This window comes from Labeo rohita, chromosome 22, assembly GCF_022985175.1.
Source record: "Labeo rohita strain BAU-BD-2019 chromosome 22, IGBB_LRoh.1.0, whole genome shotgun sequence".
Taxonomy (NCBI): Eukaryota; Metazoa; Chordata; class Actinopteri; order Cypriniformes; family Cyprinidae; genus Labeo; species Labeo rohita.
In genome coordinates this window covers 9,231,450-9,239,997 of record NC_066890.1, presented here as the reverse complement: position 1 = coordinate 9,239,997, position 8,548 = coordinate 9,231,450, and the positions used below count along the sequence as shown (strand labels likewise).

At 33.9% G+C, this 8,548-nt stretch overlaps 1 long non-coding RNA gene across 1 annotated transcript; it reads left to right on the top strand.

The window, feature by feature from the left end:
• Positions 1 to 415: 415 nt before the first annotated feature.
• LOC127154056 (uncharacterized) lies at positions 416 to 3,144 on the top strand. The gene is made up of 3 exons (XR_007825396.1): positions 416 to 752; positions 1,400 to 1,496; positions 2,950 to 3,144. It is a non-coding gene; the product is annotated as an uncharacterized LOC127154056 (long non-coding RNA).
• The last annotated feature ends 5,404 nt before the right edge of the window (positions 3,145 to 8,548 follow it).

Here is an 8,548-nt window from a genome sequence, read left to right as displayed (position 1 = left end):
CTTTTATATGGTATTGTATGTTATGACCATATATGTTTACAATATATATCAAAATTATATATTGTATTATAAGTTATGACCATATATGTTAACAATATATATCAAAATTATATATTGTATTATATGTTATGACCATATATGTTAACAATATATATCAAAATTATATATGGTACTCTATGTTTTGACCATTTGTTACCAATGTATATACTGAATTTATGCAAGTTTATTAACCATATATGCCTAAAAGATACTGCTTATTGTAAATCATATAACACAATTCATTGCTTAACTTTATTAATTGTTTCAATTTAGTTTTCTGGGGGAAAAAGTAGAGATGAATATATAACCTGTTCAAAAAATGCCAATGTACTAAAAGTTACTTGTAGGAATGTATTATAGAGTTATATAGGGGGGAAACACTTCATGTAACTGTTTGTCCATATGTGCTCTCATCATCAATGAACTAAAATGCATTTTATTAAAATACATGAGCGATTGTATGTGAACGTCACAATAGCGCTTTTGCGCATGCGCCAAAATTCAAACACACCCGCGCTAACGGCAGAGTCTGAGCAATGGCTGCGGCTAAACAAACAGTCATCTGCAGTAAGATGTTTTTCTTAGTGGAAGGATAACAAATGTGCCAGTACCTTCACATAATAAACGACAATGATTTTATAGACGGGCACGAAGACAGACCGACATCACTGAGTGGAGTGGATGAAACGCCTTTGAATGTGGCAGCGGTGCAGGTAATTTACACTAATTTACTCAACGCTTTATTCCTACACTAATATTACATAGAAACTAAGTGTTATATGATTGTTTTGGTCTGCAAGAGCCTCTGTCTCTATATAGATCAGCTAATGTTTTAAATATTCCCTGTCATTGTTGTATATATGATGTTATGATTACAGCTGCATTGATGTGTTTTGCAATTTGCTCGCGTTAAAGTTAATTTTAGCTTTTGGGTAACAGGTTAATCTGTATGGAGATACTGTGAGCTCATTGTTTTCACTTGATAAGCAATGCCACGTTTGGAAATTATTTAAAGCTGTCTGACAAAAATAATGGATGAAAATTATAATGTTTATCTCTGAGATGTAGTCTAGACTAGAACTATAAAACTGCACGAAATGGAATTATTTAAATACAAGCACCTTGAATTCATATAGTAAATGACAGTACTTGGTTATATTGCACCAAGTGCATTGACATGTCCGTGACATGCCTAGAGTGGGTGCGTAAGCACATGTATGTGCATATTGCATAAAGGTACAGTAAGTTACACTAAAGGATGTGATTGTGGGGTTTTAAACATATGGTTAATCTATCGTAGTAAATTTTGTTCATATCATTGCTGATAATTGTGCTATTCTTGTTTGTGTCCCATGACAAGGTAATGAGTCCCGACATTCTCAGAAAATAGAAATGGAGGCCGAACCTGCAGATGTGGATGGCAGTGATGTGAATGATGGAGCATCTACACAGAAAAGGTTAAATATTTTATTGAAACCAAAACTAGCATCTGCAATATACATGTAAACAAATCAAATCAACAAAATATTTTAGTTAAAAATGTGTCTCCATGTACTATTTAATACAATTCTAGTGCATTTAATCTATTAAATAACAGTGGAGTGAGTGAGTTTTGGGATATGGTTAGATTAAACTTATTTTAGTGAATGAAGTACCACATTTCAGCTCTAATTTTGTTAGGGTGGGTACACAAAATATTATTTTATCCTTGCTTCTAGAAAATCCTTAATCTGTCTGCTTTCTAACAGCTTCATGTGGCCGTAACGTGGCTTTAAGCACTATAGATTATTAAAGTTTCACTTTGACTGTGACAAAGGCAGTAAATGTGGTGTTTATATGGAATAATTGTAATATTTATGGTACAAATACAGAGAGAGTCCCCATATCAGTAGGAAAGCGATCAAATGAGCATCTTCCATCCGAAGACTTGTGTTGCATGCGGGAAACTATTAATTGGTTATTCTACAATTAATTGTACCATAAATTATACTACAATTGGAAAATACTGTAAATTGATAAACTGTTCAGCGTGATGACGTTTAATGCCTCCGACAGGGCCTGTAGTCCCATTTAGCAGCATGTTAGCAACCACCTTTTTTAAGAAACATAACAGTTTAAAAAAAAAAATAAAAATAAAAATCAAGAGTGGGGTTTAACTGGTGTGTTTTATGTCATAGAATAAAACGTGAAAATATTATGAGTTTGTGTAAACCGCAGACCTTATTTTAGGGGATTTAATCAAAATTGTCATTCAAAAACCCATGTCATAGTTCCACCCCTCTATTTCTTTTCTCCAGGCCACATTCTCGATGCACATATTAGGTATTATGAATGTAAACACTTTATTTCATTGATGCTAAATAGCAAATTAAATTGTAACCTGTGAACTCTGTCATTGAGCATTTGGGTTACTATAGTTTAGTTCTTCATGTATATAGAGACATATAATTTGAATGGGCATGCAGGCTGTGCTCTGTCGTTGTTCTGCCATGTCCTTGTGGTATCTGGGAATATTTTACAACTACAATTTATAATTATTACATAAATAATGAGTATTCTGCAGTTTTAAAATAATCTTTAACTTTACCAACCATGTTTAATACTCAGTATATTTGTCATCTTATAGTAGTTAATCACTTTAAGATACAGGCACAGTTCTAACTAAAAACCTAAATTAAACTTTGGTACAATGTTGGATTGCAAGATTTAAGCAGGTTTTATATTTTAATATCATGTTGACTAAAATCAAGTTTAGTTTACTGTACCACCCAACACTACCAAAGCTAAAAAGTTGCTTTTGAATGTGGTGCATTTCCTGAAATCATATATGGTGCAGAAAATTTATTGTAATTATCTTATAAAAACCTAACTTTTTTTTTTTTTTTTTTTTTTTTTTTTTTTTTTTTACAGATGCTGGAATCCAGAAATTTCTTCACCTGGGGCCTACTGGGGATGGCAATAAACAAAAAACTAACCAAGCTGTGGGAATACAAACCTGTAGACCTTTAGCTGAACCACTACAATTGATGTTCTGTTTCTTATGCCTGTTCAGTGTTTTGATCAGTTATATATGTAATTGTTTCTTTTTTTGTCCTGTTTGATTGTGCAGGTCAGTAACATTTTTTTTTTCTATTTAAATAAATTCTGTTTAAATAAAGATGCTTCTTTGTGTAACTTTCTGTACCATTTAACATTTAAGGCTAAAGGTGTGAAATGTGCAATGCACTGCAACTTTGTAGAGTGTCTTACATGTGTCTACAACCTCTATTTAAAGATCAAAGATCACATATTAAAATATTAAATATATGATACCATATATTTCATGCATATATGTCTAATTTGTATACAACATAATAAAAACATACATATATCTCACATATATTAATAATTATATACATTTCATATATGGCAATGCATGTATTATACATACATAAACATATATTTTTGTATGGGGTAGACTTATATGTCAATATATGAAATTGTTCCATTTTCTAATAGGAATCATATATGGATATGGCATATATAAACATGTATTCAATATATGGGTATTTCATATAAGCACATATATTACATTTCCGCAATTTGTAAACCAAAATATGTCTACATTCTTTATTATTACACAAAGTAATTAGAACAATGACAGTCTACATCAGGGGTGCTCAATCCTGGTCCTGGAGATCGACTTTCCTGCAAAGTTCAGCTCCAACCCTGGCTCCAAACACACCTGAACCAGCTAATTAGGATCTCAAGGAGCACTTGGTAATTACAGATAGGTGTGTTTAATTAGGGTTGAAACTAAACTCTGCAGGAAAGTCGATCTTCAGGAACAGGGTTGGGCACCCCTGGTCTACATTAATCAACACATTCTTGGGAAATAGTAGGTTCACAGTGATTTATCATAACTATTTCAATAAGACAGTAATATTGTGGTTTACCTGGAAACCTAAAGCTGCATTAGGTATATGTCACAAAAAAAATTACATTTTGAGCATTCTGTTGAAAATGTACATAACGTGTCAATCGTACTTACAGGTTGTGGTTCATAAATGCTTGTTAGTCCAAATAAAGAAGATTAGAAGCCAACAAAGATAAAAGGCAAGATTAGAGAAGCAGTCCTTGGTAAAATGACGAGCACACAACAAAAGATCCGAATTGTATTGCTGTGGTATGGTGGAAAACAATAAATTTTAACCACTGATTCTTCACATCATCATCTTTCGGCAATGAAAACAAAACAAACTTGTTTTGACAGCACAGAACACGGCGTCCTCTCCATGTAATCACACTAACTATAGTGGAAGTGTTTGTGGGCAGGTCAGACTGTTTATGATGTATTTTGGTAACAGGCAGAAGATTTGAATATATGACAAAAAAAAATCTTGCCCTTTTAGACTTATACTCTATTCATTTACTTACTGCTTGTCTTTTTAAAAAAATGTCACTAGCTTGCTTTTTTCTATTCTGTTTTATTTTTATGTATCATATAATTTTACAAAAAACATTTCTATGTGTACTGTGTTAGGCTAACTGAGATTTGTCATAGCACTTGCATGTTATTGCTCTTTTGTTAAATTTGACTGCTTCCATTGTCCTCTTTTGTAAATCGCTTTGGATAAAAGCATCTGCTAAATGTCTAAATGTAAATGTAACAATAGCTACGTTACAAACTGCAAAAAAAAAATGTATTTTTTGAAAACCCATGATTTTTGAAACCCATGAAAACACGATTTTTAACAAATGGTCTGAATGTTTATCTTCAAATGAAAAAATCACCCGAAAAAACACAAGTTTAGAGAAAGTGCCACATTCAGTCCCACTTAAAATAATGATTCAGGCAGTATTTCTACTGAAGCCTTACAAGTCTTACATTACATATATCACCAAGAATCAAAATGACTCAAATAAATAATAAGTGTTCAGTGTCAAGAACCATTAAATGATTCAGTGAGTAAACAAATGAATCATTGGAATGATTCAACTTGGTAAGTCCAAGTCTTTTTGGCTGATTCTTTCAAAAGAAATGAATGATTCTTTAAATGTAAGTAAAACTAGATGGTTTTGTTGTATGTTGAGTACAAATAAATCAAACTTTTGTCACTATAAATTGGATAGCGGTGCAGGAAATACTGTGAAGACTATTTTAGTTTTGTTTTGTCCACATCTGCAGAACCAGTAACAGAACCAAACGTCACGAAAACGATCCGGTTCCAGTATTTCTTACAAAATGGAATCAGTTCTGAATAAAAACTGTTCCCGATTTCCAACCCTAGTATTCACCTTGAAGCTAAGCCCAAGCTTTAAAGAGCAGTACAAACTTAGCACTGACATCACTGGAAATGCAGAAGACTTTTAGTGTGCTTTCCAAACAGCTCTCTTAGGCCTTTACAGCCACCATCAATACATTAAACTATGTCATACTGTTGTTAAAGCACCTCAGGTTGTTTAGAAAGGCTTTACATAATAATATTCACTGCACATTAATATAAAAGAAGGATTGTCAACAGATTAGAGCAGATAGCCAAACATGGAAGTCTGAGAGGAAGCAAAGTCAGGACCTGGTGAAATTTTTCCGAAGTCATTTTCCGCACCAATACAACATTTAAATGCTGTCCGCTGCTCAGAGCAAAACAAAACCATGAAAAAACGAAACAAATTTATTCCGGCTCTCTCAATCAGGAAATCGTGCTGGAAAGCCGAAATTGCATCTCCGCTCTCGGTTCTTTGACTGACGGGATCAGGTTTTTCACACATTTGATACAACCCAGCTGAGAGTTGGTTAAATACGTTGAAACAAACTTTCCATCTGTGCATGGAAATGTTATCACTATGGAAATAAACATTTGCTCTGGGAGGCAGTTTAGGAGGCTGTTCTGTTACCTTATCTGGTTAGAGGGTCGTAGTACAAATGCGACGCTGCCAGCTGCCGCAAACATCGCTGCTCTTTGAGCCGCCGTACCATGTAATCACTCCAGTTCAATGTGGTTTCTATTACTAGTCTTCTTATCGAGATATCGCAAAGCTTAGGCTGATGTTGTGCTTTGAACTTTGGTTCTGTAGGGCAGTGGGGCCCGGAAAGTTGACGACTGAAACGTGAAACTGTGACACACAAAGACGCATATGCTGCCAGCTAAACCTCACACTGAGATAAAGCAGAAGAGGTTCCGAAAAGAGCGAATCAAAGACATGTTTGGAAAAAATGTGAGAGAAGCGACACTTCAGCGCACGTCTCGGGTCTGCCTGACTATGATTTATTATGCTCCCTTACGTTGAAATTGTGTCGCTGTTGGACTGTATTGTCTGTTCATTCTCTGTAGTGGAATATTCAGCTCTCGCATGTCAACGAAAGTCTTCGACACGCTGTTAATTTTCTGGCTTTGCTGAAAATCATCCAAAATAGTCTCCATTCAGCATTTTCTGGTCTTGAAACTAGAACAACACGACTGAAAAATAAATGGAAAAAACTTTATAAGTTGGCATGAAGAAACCAACAATGTCAGCTAAGAAGTCAGTCAGAAATGGAAAAAAAAACAACTTATTTCCTTTGTATTTTCTGTGTTAATATATTGCACAATAGAGGGTTTATAAATTGGTCAGTTACTCAGGTGCATGGACATATTGGAGATACTCACATGTAAACAACAGCATGGATTGCACGGTTAATGTACTACTGAATATGTTGTTCTGCTAATTTATGCTGTCTAAACCATGTAAATGCGTGGAAGCTGCTAAATCATATAGAGAAGGACTTAGTAAACAGAAAAGGGCGCAATATTTTAACAAACTAACGTTAAAGGTAAAGATACGTACAAGCAGTATTAATTAAAATGTTAGCCTAATATTTCACCTACCTGCCCAGAAATAATACAAATAAACACAAATTGTGTTCTGGAAATCCTGGTTCAGTTTGGCCACCTACAAACACCGTTTTTGCACTCTTCTCCTTAATTTGTTATAACGTTTGGCAGTCTGTAGTTTTTTTTCCCCTGTCCAACTGATTAGTGCAGCCCAAAACATGACAATATCTGGCCATTTTCAGCAGCAATAATCAGCTAAATTGATAAGTTTTGTTAAGTTCAGTGGCATTGTTTACATTAAGTGCCACCAATGTGGCCGATTGATAACGTGATGTGGAAACACTATATAGAAGTATAAGGCCTATTATATAAAATATAATAATAGAACATTTTTAATCACAATACAATGCACAACTCAAAATACAGGTAAAACACCTGTGAAAATCAATATGGAAAATTCCTTTGTATTAAAGACAATATTTTTAGGAGTGTATATTAATATATTAATATATGTTATATTAATAACGTTCACTGTTTGTATCATTCCGCTTGCAGTATTTCTCACAGCGTGTGTAATGGCGGACGTCCAAATCCACTATAATTTTATAAATAATACTGTTTTTGTGTCACAGAATGTAGTTATAAGGGTTTTTAGGCAAGAACGTGGTTGTTTAGACTTCAAATATGCAGTTTGTTAATAAAGATTACGTGTAATTAAAATTTGCGTTGATGTTTTTGGAGATGTGAGCTCCAGGGTGTCAGTAGCCATTCAGCGCTCATTAACCCGCCAAGCAACCTTACTTCAGACAGATCTTCTGGAGTTTGATGTCTCTATAGTGGTTAAACATGAGATATATAATTTGTTTGGGGTAAATCTAACGAGCATTCTTTGATTTCATTAATCTATTATTTGTTACAGAGCAAATAATTTTGGCTGAGCTAGGGCAAAATCTCATCACGTTATTTCTTATCAGAATTAGATTGCTTGCCTTTGTTCTTTTGATTAAATTGCTTAGCAACTTTTATGTCTGTTGTTTATTAAATGTTTTTAGTATTATTATGTAAATAATATTTTATATAAATAATAATAACAGCATTTAGTATTGAGACGTTTGTGATGGTGATTTTAGTTACATTGTTCTGCCATTAGATGGCGACAGGGACTGTTTTTATGAGTCAGCAGTAAAGACTTTTATATTGACAGTGAATGGAACGTGGTTGTAAACAAGGAAGTAAGACGCAGCCAACAAATGCAATGAGCAGCTGTCATCGGAAATTACCTTTAATAGATGAAAGGATAGTACAACAAAGATATTGCTTTCCTCAGTGAACATTCAAACTAATGTTTTATTGTGAATATGAAGATGAATGCTGTATCAAATGCAGGTAATCACACTCGCTCAGTCAATCTCTATCTCATAATACTCTTTTAATGCAGTAATGCAATACGCTTTCAGAAAACCAACTCAACGTTCCTTTGTTACTAGTTCTAATGTTATGTTTTCTAATTAGTAATGGAAGCTTGGGCTCAGCTGTCAAACTGAGATTTGAAACTGTGGCGGAAGAATGTAGTTCTCTATACAACATTTTTTAAAGACACTCCATGGTTTCTTATTTATTTACACATTGTGCCGTCGAAATGTTGTATTCACCTTATTTTTCCTGTAAGAGCGGGTACAGCCATTTGTAAATTATGGGTCTGGTTTCCGTAAATC